The following is a 15,922-nucleotide window of genomic DNA, read 5'->3' as shown; positions in this document are numbered from 1 at the left end:
TCTTATCTAGAGGTTCTATTTTATTACAGGTTACCCACAACCTGAAGGAGATCCCGTGTGTCAATGGTTTGTTGAATGTAGCATTTGGCAAGGGTGCAAAACCTATTGATAATGGTAATTATTGTCCTCCTATACCAAAGCTTCATGAATTTATTTTGCACATTGATATGCATTGTTTACAAATATTCTAACCAAGCATAACCAAAAAATATATCCAACCCATACATATTGAAAGCATTAAAGTTTGAGTGTAAAACATATTTATCCATATAGAGTTGTAAATCTTTAAAATAATAAGTTTCCATACCTAATAATTGACTATCCTTGATGTTATTTTCTTTCACATTTAGCTTATTTTCTAATTTCATGTTGATGAAATTATAATTTTCACTAGGGTTTATATAGACAATAACCTTTTCCTTTTGAATACATCCATCAAAAAGAAAAATTGATTCTTCCTTCCTCAGAGCTAAAGCGCATGTGTCTGTATTGTCTTCCTCTTCTTCTTCTAAGTCTTATCCTTCTCCATATTCTTCTTCTTCCTCCTCATCTTCTTCATTTTCTTCCTCTTCTTCTTAATTTTCTTCTTTATCTTCATCCTCTTGTTTCTCATTTTCTTCCTCCTCTTGAAATCTTCCTCCTCTTCTCTTTCTACTTTATTTTCATCATCATCATCATCATCATCATCATCTCCTTCTTCTTGATTGTATTCCTCCTCTTCTTTATATTATTGAATTTCTTTATCCTCCTCTTCTTTATCTTCTTTATCTTCTTCAAATTTCTTTATCCTCTTATTCTTCATTAATTGGAGCCCATCTATCTACTAAAGCTTGTTCTGGTTCATCAAAAGAGGAAATACCCTCATTTAATGGTGCATATCGTTTCTTGGCTCCACCTCTTAAACAACATAAAAACCAAAATTTCCATAGTATACATTAACCATAATATATTTACCATTCTAATGCATCGCCACTTCCATAAAAATTAGGAAAATTCATTCCAACTAGGATTTAAGAAAAAAATATCATTAATAAATTACCATTCCATCAAATCCAATTGACCCAACTTTGATCTAACCAAAACATAATGTAGTCAGCCTCAAATTAAAGATTTGAATTAATAGACCCCCAATGAATTTTCAAGAGCTTTTAATGTTAATTTGTCACTTGGAATGAAAATTTATTAAAAATAATAAAATTGAGATAACTCTCAAACTATAAATGCTAAAAACCTAAGTTTTGGAATGATTCAATGATAATCTCAAAAACCCTTTACAAATTAGGAATAAATTTGCTGAAATATATGAGATATCTTCTCTACAAAAATTTTTGTAGAAACACTAATTTTGCAATAACTCGCTCAATTTTGCTCAAATTTGAAAGATATTTGATTTTCAAAATGGCCTCCAAATTGGCAGAAAAATGCCTCGCCTTCATGGTGCCAAGATCATGCTCTGATACCACTTGATAAGAACTTCACATATAATAGTAAAAATAATAAATTGCAAAAGATAGATCTCACATGGCACAAGAGATGTATGTGGACCAATATATCCTAATATCCAATGTATGTCCATTTTAATTATAAAGGGATACCATTTACGACAATATATTTAGCCCCCACTTTAGTGGGGATATGAACTTATGCTCATACTCATAGTAAAGTAAAGAGAAAGAGAGATATTTGAACAATTAGGAGCAAGAGTAACAAGAGATGAGATGTCACTAAGCTTGAGAGAACAATCCCCCAAGATTAGGATCTTAAGTTACACAACCACATCCAAGTAAAGACATAAAACACAAGGAAAAACAAAGCAAATAAAACAAAAGGGGAAAAAGAAAAGGCAAAAAAAATACATCAAAGAGATTAGTACTAAAAATAAAAGGTTTCGAGTCAACTAGCTAAAGAGACCTCAATGATCAAAATGGCTCAACTGTTAATACCATTCTTAGAATGTTATTGCAAGAGTACAAGTGGTCCTATAGAAATAGAAAGAGCATACACCAATTGATAAGACAACAAACCATGATCTAGCAGCAAGGTGTGTTATGTTATGGGTTAATTGGAAACCATGAGTTCAACTAGCCAACAAGGTGTGTTATGTTGGGTAATTCATGTTAAGGGTATGGATTCTACTAAGTAGCAAGTTGTGTTATGCTAGGTGACCCATGAAAAAGAAAGAGATGTGGATTCCATCAGAGTGTTATATTGTGTGATTCAAACAGATCTAGCAAGGTGCATTATGTGATGAATAATGATGAACAACTAATACGCTAACCGGTACTGAGGGGGGGGTGAATCAGTACAGACAAAAACTTGCTTCAATATTTTGACACTCTCTAAACATAGATAACCGGTTGTCTATGTCACTGTACTTAACCATAGCAATATCGGTTAACAAAAATACTTCAGATGGCTAAACCGTTAAAACAAAAGTACTTCAAATAGCATCCAACAATTTTCAAATCTAGATAGCTATTTTACTAGTTTGATCATGCATAAGTTGTATTAGTAATATCACAACCATTAGCTCTGCATGCATATACAACTGAACAAAAACTACTCAATCATCACATGAAAAATACACAGCCCATGACACGCGGATTTTTCACGTAGAAACCCAAATGGGAAAAACTGTGGTGGGAATGAATACCCACAAGATTGTTTTTGAACTCTTTTGAAGTCCACTCTCTTAGGAGCCTAGTTTGGTTAAAGACTTTACAATAAGGTTATGTTAGGAACCGATCCTGTTAGGGATCACCCAGTTAAGGGATGGCTATAAACCCTGTTAAAGGTTACCTTGCTAGAGGATTTAAAGAACTAAATGAGCTTGAGTCACCTAGTTAGAGGATTTGCAACAAGCATGTTAAAGCTACCCGGTCAAGGGATTTTCCTTTTGTTGAAATGGTTAGAAGACAACAGGTAAGATTCCAATCTAATAACAGCACTACTTTGCTAAGGCGGATCCTTTTCAGTTCCTCTCTTCTACAATCACACTCTGCAGACTCCTCACTCTGGTTTGGCAAGTATCAAAACATGCGGACACACACACAACTTTTGCCAACACGAACAATAACGAACATCATCAACCTTATAGACAATAGTTAGGTCGGTAGCATAAACCCTAAACCCTAAACATTTAGGTTTTCAATTACAAGCAGTCTGATCTTGACCGTTAAAATGCATTGCATAGAATAAAACAATCTGAGAAAGATCTCAAGTCATTCTGCATCGTCCAATCTTCACCGCAACTGGAAAATAGTAACCCATCACGTGTTTTTCGCATACCTCTAAGAAAAGCGCACATTCTCGAGGTAGACATTCAATGCATTCGATCTTTCACGCACAAGATCCTCAAAGAGATTCTTCACATGCACATAGCTGACGTGGCACCTCGATCTCATCCTTATCTCTTAACTAACTCATCACAGAATGTCACTGGTTGCACCGCACCAGTTAGATCGCCAAACCAGTAGTCAAACTATGAACCCCGGCACCGGTTCACTCCATCCCAGTTGACTATAGCCGCTTCCAGTCTTCACACCGGTTTATACCGGTTCACCTGCTTGAGTACCATATACATGTTCACTTATTGACATCAATGACAACATACATTATCACTGCTTCATCATATGCCAACAATCTCCCCCTTTGGCATTGATGGCAATACTCAGTGAATCATTGCTCAGTTAAAAATGTATACACCAGTTGACACTATACCTATGCAACTTAAAAGATCACCATCACTTGGACTGATCAGTGTGTATATGCTCAACATTTTCTATCCAAACAATATATCTTCTCCCCCATACATCATCAGATATCTTCTCCCCCTTTGACAACAATGCCAAAGTGGAGGCACAAGCTTCCAATCTCCACCATGTTGCTCCCCATATGGAGTAGCGTCCTTCATCACATCAATCCCATAAGATTTGACACGGTAGTACCTGACTAATGTGGAGCACACAACTTTAGTTTACTTCATGAAGGGGTAGAACCCCTAATTCACCTCTCAAATAGATAAATGTAGTCTTCGGTAAGGGCTTAGTGAATATGTCTGCTAGCTGCTCCTTACTGGAAACATGTTCTAATACAACCTCTTTATTCTGAACCTTTTCTCTCAAGAAATGATACTTGAGCTCAATATGCTTAGTCCTAGCATGCAATACCGGATTTTCAGAAATATTTATTGCACTAGTATTATCATAGAAAATACTCACTAGTTCAGATACAGTCACTTTCAAGCGATCTAGTACATGCTTCATCTAGATTGCTTGAGTGCAGTTCATAAATGATGCCACATACTCCACTTAAGCTATAGACTAGGAAATATAGCTCTGCTTCTTACTTGTCCATGAGACGAGTCTTCCACCGAGGAAGAACGCTCCACTGGTTGTACTCTTTCAGTCGTCCACATTACCTACCCTATTTGCATCGGTAAACACTTTGAGATCAAAGTCGCCATTATATGGATACCGCAATCCATAATCAACTGTTCCCTTTAGATACCTAAGAATCCTCTTTACTGCTACCAAGTGGGATTCTCTTGGACTCTTCTGAAAATGGGCCACTATGCCCACTGCATGAGCAATATCCAGTCTATTGTGCACCACATAGTGTATCTTACCGATCATTGACCGGTACTCCTTCTCATTCACCATCGATGAATCATCCTCTTTTGTCATTTTGCAGCCAGTCACCATTGGTTTTCCAACCGATTTGCTCTCCTCCATGCCAAAGGTCTCCAATACCTCTTTGATATACTTGGACTAGGTAATGAAGATACCCTCCTTCATTTGTTGAATCTGTAGACTAATGAAGAACTTTATCTCTCCAATCAGAGACACCTCAAACTCTTTCTTCATTTCATCTGCAAATGCATGACTCATTTCATCATCTCCTCCAAATATTATGTCATCTACAAATACTTCATAGATCAGTATTTGATCACCTTCAGATTTTAGGTATATGTTGTTGTCCTCACTAGTTCTCTAAAATCCTATCTTCACAAGATGAGAGTGTAGCCATTCATACTATGCCCTTGGTGCTTGTTTCAATCCATATAGGGCCTTGTGTAATCTACACACCATATTACTATCCTCTGACAAAGCAAACCCATCTGGTTGCTCAATATACACTTCTTCTTCTAGGATTCCATTCAAGAATGCACACTTCACATCCATCTGGTATACCTTGAATCCCTTGAATGTTGCAAATGCAGGTAGCATTTGGACACCTTTCAGTCTAGCCACTGGAGAAAAGGTTTATCCATAGTCTTCTCCTTCTTCCTGAGCATATCCTTTTCATACAAGTCTTTCCTTGTTTCTTACCACTATGCCTTCTTCATTCAGCTTATTCCTGAAGACCCATTTGGTACATATGACATTTTTGTGTTCCGGTCTGGGTACCAAGGACCATGTTGCATTTTTCTCTATCTAGTCCAGCTCCTCTTCCATTGCCTTTATCCAGTCCTCATCGGTAAGTGCCTCTCTAGTGGTCTTAGGTTCAAATTCTAAAATCATGCAGGAGTTTTCTTTCACCTTTCTCCTTGTGAGTATCCCTGCATCTTTGTCTCCAATGATTTGCTTTGGATCATGATGTAGGTTTACATACCTAGGAATGGCCCTAGTTGGTTCCACTTGCTTTTCCTCTTCTTCTTCCACTTCATCTTCTTCTTCTCCTACTGCAGCTTCTACTGATATAGAAACACTGAGGTCTTTGCAATGTTTGTCACTTGTTTCTTTCTTAACTGATTCCCAGAAGGCTAAACCCATTTCATCTTCTATTTGATTACTGTTGGTTTGCTTAGGCTTCTCAGGGGATTCATCAACCCTAACATTGATACTCTCAACAATTTTTTAGTTTTGTTGTTGTAACACTTGAGAGATTTTCTTTTAGTGGAATATCCTAGAAATATTCCTTCATCACTCTTAGCATCAAACTTGCTCAGATGCTCACCTCTCCTGATATAGCACTTGTTGCCAAATAATTTGAAATAACTTACATTAGGAGTTCTCCCATTCCAGTACTCATAGGGGGTTTTGTCTTTACCTTTCTTGATGAGTACCTAGTTCATAGTATAGACTGCAATGCTTACCGCTTCTCTCCAAAATGTGTGAGCTACCTTTCCTTGGATCAACATAGTTCTGGCCGCTTCCACTACAGTCATGTTATTTCTTTCTACTATGTCATTCTGTTGTGGTATCCTTGGGGCAGACAACTGCCTCTTTATGTCGTTCTCCTCACAATACTTGTTGAATTCATCAGAAGTGAATTCACCTCCCTCATCGGTTCTAAGGCATTTTATTATTTTGTCTCTCTCCTTCTCAACCAATTCTCTAAAGGCTTTGAACTTTCCAAATTCCTCAGACTTCTCTTTCAAGAATGTGACCCACACCATTCTTGAGAAGTCATCGGTAAGAATCATGAAATACCAATCTCCTTGAATACTTCTTGTTTTCATCGGACCACACAGATTGGTGTGCACTAGATCAAGTAAGTTCTTTGCTGAAAAAGACTTACCTTTGAATGTTGAGGAAGACATCTTCCCAAGTTGACATTCTCTGCACAAAGCATTCTCCAGTTTTTTTAGCAAAGGCAATCCTCTTACTGCCTTGATCTTACTGGCCTTTACTATATTATCAAATTTTATATGACAGAGTCTCCTATGCTATATCCAACTATCATCTAACTTCACCATCAGACACTGACTGATCTGGGCATTCAGCTGAAACGGGTTTCCTTTGGTCTGTTTATCGATGGCAATAAGTTCACCATTCTTTCCAATTATTCTGCAGACTCCACCTTTGAACTCCAGAATAAATTCTTTTTCATTCAACTGGGCAACACTCAAAAGGTTATGCTTAATGCCTTCCACCTAGTAGACATCATTCACACTGCTCTTTCCATTTAGTGAGATGGATCCTTTTCCTTTTACTATGCAGGGTGCATCATTGCCAAACTAGACAACACCTCCATCATATTCTTCTAGAGTCAGAAACTTTCTCTGGTCACCAGTCATGTGGTGAGAACACCTGTTATCAATGATCCACTCATTAGAGTTGTCAGTGCGAGAGACAAGGGATTTCTGGTCAAACACCTCTTCCTTGACAGCTACAAACACTATGTCCTCACTCTCTTCATCCTCAAATTCTTCATCGGTAACACCTTCATCCACTGCAACAAGACAATTTCTCCTACCTCCTCCTTTATATTTTCTAAACCTTTCTGGTTTATCATTATTGTCATTGTTAGGATAGTTAATAGCTATATGTCCTATCTTATTGCAGGAAAAACACTTCGAAGGAAGCTTACCTCTATATTTTTTGGTGCCTTTTGGAAGTCTCTTGGTGAGAAGAGCTTCAAACTCCATCAAAATCTCCTCATCATCCATATCTCTGCTTGGCCTGGATTCATAACTTGTGCTAACCTCTTTTCCTCTCCTGGTAGGTGCGGAGGAAGCAGATGCTCTGAAGGCTGACTCAGTCTTCTGAATGCTACCATCATAGCCATTCAATTCATATGCAGTTAATTTAGCAATAATAAAGTCTATGGATACCTTTGTTTTGTCGATATACCGTAGCTCTTGGATAGCGGCAACCCTGATTGCATAGATCGGTAATAATGATCTCAGAACTTTACTGACAACTGTGGCATCATCAATTGTTCCACCATTGCTCTTGATATCTCCAACCATAGTCTTGATCCTTATGCAATATTGTTGAATGGTCTCGCCTTCACCCATCCTCATGTCTTCAAATTTTCCTCTGAGGCTTTCTTCCTTAGCCTCCTTGACATGCTCATCACTGCCATAAATGGTTTCCAGTGTGTCCCAAACATCCTTAGGACTGTTCTTATCTTATACATCAATGAACTCAATATCAGACAAGCTACTAATAAGGGCTTCCATGACTTGCCCATTTTCTTGAATCTCTCTTTTCTGATCATCGGTCAGAGTGCTAGTAGGGATTACATAGGCATTCTCAACATAGCTCAAGCGTTGAGCACCTAAACTCTTGATATAAATCTTCATTCTATCCTTCCATATTTTGAAGTTGTCCCTATTGAACTTAGGATCTTCCCTCTTCATCATTAAAGCATGATCTTTTGCCTCAAGCGATTAAGCTTATATCACCGAGGATGTGGAGGTGCTCTGATACCAATTGATGAATAATGATGAACAGATAATACTCTAACCAGTACTGAGAGGGGGGGGTGAATCAGTACAGACAATAAATTTCTTCAATATTTTAACACTCTTTAAACACAGATAATCAGTTGTCTATATCACTGTACTTAACCATAGGAATATCGGTTAATGGAAATACTTCAGACAGCTAAACTGATAAAACAAAAGTACTTCAAATAGCATCCAACAATTTTCAAATCTAGATAGCTATTTTACCAGTTTGATCATGCATGAGTTGTATTAATAATATCACAACCATTAGCTCTGCATGCATACACAACTGAACAGAAACTACTCAATCACCACATGAAAAATACACAACCCATGACACACATATTTTTCACATGGAAACCCGAATGGGAAAAACCACGGTGGGAATGAATACCCACAAGCTTGTTTTTGAACTCTTTTGAAGTCCGCTCTGTTAGGATCCTAGTCTGGTTAAAGACTTTACAATAAGCTTATGTTAGGAACTGATCCTGTTAGGGATCACTTGGTTAAGGGATGGCTATAAACCCTGTTAAAGGTTACCTCGCTAGAGGATTTAAAAAACTAAATGAGCTTGAGTCACCTGGTTAGAGGATTTGTAACAAGCCCGTTAAAGCTACCTGGTCAAGGGATTTTCCTTCTGCTGAAATGGTTAGAAGACAACAGGTAAGACTCTGATCTGATAACAACACTACTTTGCTAAGGCAGATCCTTTTCGGTTCCTCTCTTCTACAATCACACTCTGCAGACTCCTCACTTTGGTTTGGCAAGTATCAAAACATGTGGACACACGCACAACTTTTGCCAACATGAACAATAACAAACATCATCGACCTTATAGACAACAATTAGGTCGGTAGCATAAACCCTAAACCCTAAACATTTAGGTTTTCAGTTACAAGCGGTCTAATCTTGACCGTTAAAATGCATTGCATAGAATAAAACAATCTGAGAAATATCTCAAGTCATCCTGCATCATCCAATCTTCACCGCAATAGTAGCTGATGTGGCACCTCGATCTCATCCTTATCTCTTAACTAACTCATCACAGAATGTCATCAGTTGCACCACACAAGTCAGATCGCCAAATTGGTAGTCAAATTGTGAACCCACACTGGTTCACTCCATCCTGGTTGACTATAGCCGCTTCCAGTCTTCACATCGGTTTATACCGGTTCATCTTCTTGAGTACCATATACCTGTTCACTTATTGACATCAATGACAACATACCTTATCATCGCTTCATCATATGCCAACATTATGCTAGTTTACTCACACTAAGGAATATTATAAAGAAAAATTTGCATTTGCTAAATAATTTGAAAAATTCTATTGCAATATGGGTGTTGCATTGTGCACCAAAAGTAAAGATTACAAAACAAAAACTTTTTTTTTTATTAAGGCAAAAATAGGTTTTGAAAGGACCCAAAGCCCTTTACAATGAAATTACATACGAAGTATCATTTAAGCCCATCAAAATAGAACTGACTAGATAGACAACAAGACTGACAAAACAGGAAAAACAAAGAGAAACATTGTCCAACAACAGTAAAAGGCTAGCAGAAGAACAAAGCAGCACCATCAAAATGAACAACACTAACCCAAGTTATTTAGAGTTACAACAACTTCAACTTCAAGTTGATTCATCTTCTGGGCCACATCCTTCAACTTAAGGATGTCCTGAGGCAGATTAGCAGTCTTCTTCTTCATAATTTCCCTAGTTCTCTTGCTCGGACCCAAAGTATCCTCAATTCCCAAGTCTTTATCCTAGTCCAGGTCAACAAAAACCTTGTCTGTTAGGTCCCGGAGACAACTGAAAGGGGGGGTGAATCAGTTGTCAAGTAAATTCAAACCAAAAACAATTTAACCAACCTTAATGCTTAATACCAGTAAAAAGAACTTTATGGTGGTAGACAGTTTATCAGTTAATTACAGTACCAGTAAAGATTAATGCATGAAACAAAAAGATAATAACATCCACGACACATAACACCAATATTTGTACGTGGAAACCCTGTAAGGGGAAAAACCATAGTGGGAAACCTTACCCACAATCAGCTGATACTACTGCAGATAGTATGTGTATACAAATGGGGTCTGGACATGCAGAAAGGCCAAGTTCCTAGAGCTCACTGCTCAAACACAAATAGGAGTCACACTGACTACAATTGGATGGTTAAATCCAATAAGAATGTACTGCTCAAAATAGTATCTTCATATGTTGGATTCAGTACTAGTGTAGTTCTGAATGCCTTCACAAAAACCTTGCTTCACCTTCAAATGATGTCTACTTGTATAGCTCTCCTTATTCTCTCATATACCTTCTTACAATTCCTTATCCTTATCGCATATCGATCTTACAAATAAGATCTTACATATATACCATAACCTAAGACCAATTTTAGTAGGTCGGCTCTAAAAGATATTACAATAAAATAATTACAAGTAAATCAATAGCCGATGCAATATCTGATTCAACATGTTGGCTTAATGCATTTACAATAACAAAAAAATCATCTCCAAAGCATTCCATGCTGATCTGGAATAGATAAGCCTACTGATGCATAACCTGGACCTATTTGCCGGTCACAGCAAAAATGCAAACACAAATATACCAATGAACAAATCTCCAAGACAAAGTGTCCAAACGATGTCTTCGACATAACCAGGTGTTTTACATATCATTCCAAGTGTCGGTGAACATCATATCCTGTCGGTGTACCAGATATCAGTGACTGTGCATAAGTCACTTGCTTGTCGGTGAACATTGTCGATTCTTCAAAGTGCCAGAGTTGATAAGTGTTAGTAGGTGTTGACATCAATGACAAAACCATACCAAAATACCAACAATCTCGCCCTTTGGCATTGATGGAAAAACCATCAAAGTGCCAAAATAGAAATGCCAAATACCAAAAACCAACATCTCCAAAAAGAGATCATGACCAAAAATCAAAATTCAGATACAGAGAGTAATCAATCATCTCAAAGTAACAATTTCTCCCCCAATGAATAATCTCTCCCCAAAAGATAATGTGTTTTTTCATAGATATCTCTCCCCCTTTGACATCAAATACCAAAGCCAATACAAAACCAAATGTAAATACAAAATACCAACCAATTCAGTATGCCAACTACTCCCCCTTTGAAGTAGGTCTCCTCATCAAAGCTAGAGTAAAAGATTTTTCTATTAATTTTGTCGGTTGATGACAAACATCAATTGTTTAAGTCTCTACCGGTGGGGTTATGACCCCAAGCTGATCTCTAAGATATTCAAAGGTCTGTTTAGGTAGGGGTTTAGTGAAAATATCTGCAATCTTCTTTTTAGTATTCACATAAACTAGTTTTACTTCTTTTGCTTCAACATTCTCTTTCAGAAAATTCAGTTTGATAGAAACATGTTTGGTTTTAGAATGTAATACCGGATTCTTAGATATATCAATTGCTGCAGTATTATCACAATAGATAGTTATAGGTTTCTTGCATTTTACCCTTATATCCTTCAACATTTTCTTAAGCCATAATACCTGTGTACAGTTAGTTGTTGTTGCAACATATTCTGATTCTGTTGTTGATAAAGATGTACAACTTTGTTTCTTACTCAACCAAGAAATTAATATGCTTCCAAGAAAAAATGCTCTGTCAGTGGTGCTTTTTCTGTCATCCACGTCTCCTGCCCAATTTGCATCTGTGTATGCACACAATTCAAAGTTTTCATCTCTAGGATACCATAAGCCAAGATTTGTAGTACCTCGTAAGTATCAGAAAATCCTTTTTACTGTTGACTCATGATTTTCTCTAGGACTCCTCTGAAATCTTGAAAGAATACATACTGCATTCATAATATCAGGTCTTGTTTGTGTCAAATACAATAGACCTCATATCATAGATTTGTACCTAGTTGGATTAACAGGTGTAGATTCATCCCTTAGTGATAATTTGTCATTTGTAGTCATAGGTGTGCTTACCGGTTTAGAGTTCTCCATCCCAAATTTCTTTAGTAACTCTTTCAAGTATTTGGACTGACTCAAGAATATACCTTTATCAGTCTGTGAAATCTGCAATCCTAAAAAGAATTTTATCTCTCCAATCATAGACATTTCAAATTCTTGTTGCATTTCAATAGAAAAGTCTTTACATAATCCATCTTCTCCTCCAAAGATTATATCATCAACAAAAACTTCTATAACCAAGATGTCATCATTAGTCACTTTGTAGTATAAGTTACTATCAGCATTACCTTATGAAAATCCAATCTTCAAAAGATACTTATCCAATCTTGCATACCAAGCTCTTGGAGCTTGCCTCAACCCATACAAAGCTTTTATTAACCTACAAACCATATCTTTGTTATCTATCAAAGAAAATCCATCAGGTTGCTCAATGTAAACTTCTTCTTCAAGGCCTCCATTCAAAAATGCACATTTAATATCCATTTGATATACTTTGTAGTTCTTGTGTGCTACAAAAGCCAAGAATAATCTGACTGCCTCAATTCTAGCTATCGGAGAAAAGGTTTCATTATAATCAATTCCTTCTTTCTGAGAATTTCCCTTACACACTAGTCTTGCTTTATTTCTAATTACCTTACCATCTTTGTTAAGTTTTTTTCTGAATACCCATTTTGTTCCAATCACATTTTTGTCTTTAGGTCGGGGAACTAATGTCCATGTGTTATTTTTCTCAATTTGTTCTAGTTCCTCTTCCATAGCTTTAATCCAGTGTTTATCTTCACATGCCTCATTTATTGATGATGGTTCAATTTCAGAAATAAGACATACCTCTTCATTTGCCAATCTTCCTCTTGTCATAACTCCTTGATATTTGTTCCCAATTATCTGATTTTCAGAGTGATTCAGTCTTACATATCGGGGTGTCTTTGTTTGTTGTTATTCCTCAGTCATAGTGGAATTTTTAGATGATACCAGTGTAACTGGATCTTCATTCTGTACCGGTGGATTCAATGTAAGTTCATTTGTCAGTATCTCTGTTGCCGGTTCAGAGTCTATATACCTTGAAGTTCCTCTAAATTGTTCATCAATCTTCACATTTGTACTCTCAACAATTTTCTGCAATCTCTTGTTAAAACATCTATATGCCTTGCTCTTAGATGAATAATCAAGAAATATTCCTTCATCACTTCTAGGATCAAATTTGCCAATATACTCATCTCTTCTAATATAGAATTTACTTCCAAATATTCTGAAATATTTAAGAGTAGGAGTAATACCAAACCATAGTTCATGAGGGGTCTTACCGGTTTCTTCTTTGATGTGAACTTTGTTGAATGTGTAGACCGTTGTACTTACTGCCTCTCTCCAATATACATGTGGTAGATTTGCTTCAGATAACATACTTCTGGCTGCATCCAAGATAGTTTTGTTTTTCCTTTCTACGACTCCATTCTGTTGTGGTGTTCAGGGTGCTGATAACTGTCTTTTGATTCCATTCCCTTCACAGAATGTATTAAATTCCTTAGATGTGAATTCTCCTCCTTGATCTGATCTTAGACATTTGATTTTCTTACCCGTTTCATTCTCTACCATTGCTTTGAATAGTTTGAACTTTCCAAGTGCTTATGATTTTTCTCTGAGAAAAGTAACCCAACGCATTCTAGAATAGTCATCAATGATTAGCATGAAGTATCTATCACCTTGTAAGCTTTTAGTTCTAGCTGGACCACATAAATCAGTATGAATTAAGTCAAGAGCATTATTTGAATTTTTTGGAATACTTTTAAAAGATGCTCTAACTTGTTTTCCAAATTGACATTCCTTACGTACCGGATTGTGAGGTTTGACAATCTTAGGTAAATCTCTAACTTCCTTAGTAGTATTGATTTTTACCATGCAATCAAAATTTACATGACAGAGTCTCTTATGCCATAGCCAACTTTCATCAATATGTGCAATCAAGCATGTCTTTTCACTGTTATTCAAGTGAAAGATATTACCTCTAGTTTGATTACCAGTTGCAATTTCCAAACCAGTTTGGTTCATAATTTTGCATTTACCATTCTTGAATTGTAACTGAAATCCTTTTTCAACTAATTGACCAACACTCAAAAGATTATGCTTTAAACCTTCTACATAGTAAACATTGTCACTATTATGCTTTCCATCAAGAGATATTGTACCTTTTCCTTTGATTAAGCAAGCTTTATCATCTCCAAATCTTACCAGACCTCCATTATAATTCCTGAAAGTTTGAGAATTTACCTTTATCACTAGTCATGTGATGTGAGCATCCTAAATCAATGATCCATTCATCTTTAACTTCAACAATAGCTGCTAGGGCCTTCTCTACCGGTTGAATAGTAGGTGCCAGTTGATCTTCTGTTATAGCAACAAAAACCCATCCATTGTCTCTCGGATCTTCATCAAAATCATCAGTGACTCCTTCATCAACAAGATAACAAGATTTATCTTTATTCTTCTTAAATCTGTATCTCTGATATTCAAGGTTAGGCTTGTATGTTCTTCTAGCTTCTTCTCTTACTCTAGCATGTCTATCAGGGCATCTTGAAGCCATATGACCAATATTATTACAGTTAAAGCATTTAAAGGGTGATTTACCTTCATACTTACTTCCAACTGGACCTTTAGGCATTTTCCTTGCAAATAGTGCTTCAAGATCTTCAAGTTCTTCATTTTCTCTCCTGCTTTCCTCAAGTTCTCTTGCATAAAAGGCTTTCCAATTAGACTTGTCAAATGATGTTGCAGATGATGTTGATGCCTTAAAAGATAAATCTGTCTTTATAGTAGCAATAGGACCAAATTCCTCAATTTCAAAAGCTGAAAGTTTTCCAATCAATGTATCCCTAGTTACTGATGTATTAGGCATTGTTCTCAACTCATTTATAGCAGTAACTTTCATTTTATATGTCGGTGGCAATCCTCTTAAAACTTTTGAAACAATTTCATCTTCACTTAAGGTTCCTCCACAACATTTAATACCCAAAACAATTTCATTTACTCTTTCCATAAAAGTAGAAATCCTTTCATCTTCTTCCATTTTTTAGATTTTCATACCTGACCTGAAAGCTTTCAATTTTTGCAATTTTGACTATGGAATCTCCTTCATTCAATGTTTCCAAATGATCCCAAATAGCTTTAGCAGTAGACCTATCTGATAATCCCATGATTTGTTGATCTGTTAATGTGCTCAAAAGTGCTTCTCTTGCTTTGCAATCATTTTCCTCATCTTTAGCCAAGTTTGGGGGATTAGGCTGACTGGTTGTAGTTGTATAGGCATTCTTTGTAACATCCCATATGTCCTTTCCAATGCAATTTAGATGTGTCTCCTTTTTGATCTTCCATATTCCATAGTTGGTTCCATCAAGTTTAGGATTGTCCTTCCTGAAATAGTTAGTAGACATTGGATCTCCTCAAGCTGTTAAACTTCTGCAAAAAAGAGGACTAGGCTCTGATACCAATTGTTAGGTCCTAGAGACAACTGAGAGGGGGGGGTGAATCAGTTGTCAAGTAAATTCAAACCAAAAACAATTTAACCAACCTTAATGCTTAATACCGGTAAAAAGAACTTTATGTCGGTAGATAGTTTATTAGTTAATTACAGTACCGATAAAGATTAATGCATGAAACAAAAAGATAATAACATCCACAACACATAACACCAATATTTGTACGTGGAAACCCTATAAGGGGAAAAACCATGGTGGGAAACCTTACCCACAATTAGATGATACTACTGCAGATAGTATGTGTATACAAATGGCATCTGCACAT

The sequence above is a fragment of the Cryptomeria japonica genome, chromosome 11, assembly GCF_030272615.1.
Source record: "Cryptomeria japonica chromosome 11, Sugi_1.0, whole genome shotgun sequence".
Lineage (NCBI taxonomy): Eukaryota > Viridiplantae > Streptophyta > Pinopsida > Cupressales > Cupressaceae > Cryptomeria > Cryptomeria japonica.
This window is presented reverse-complemented; position numbering follows the sequence as displayed.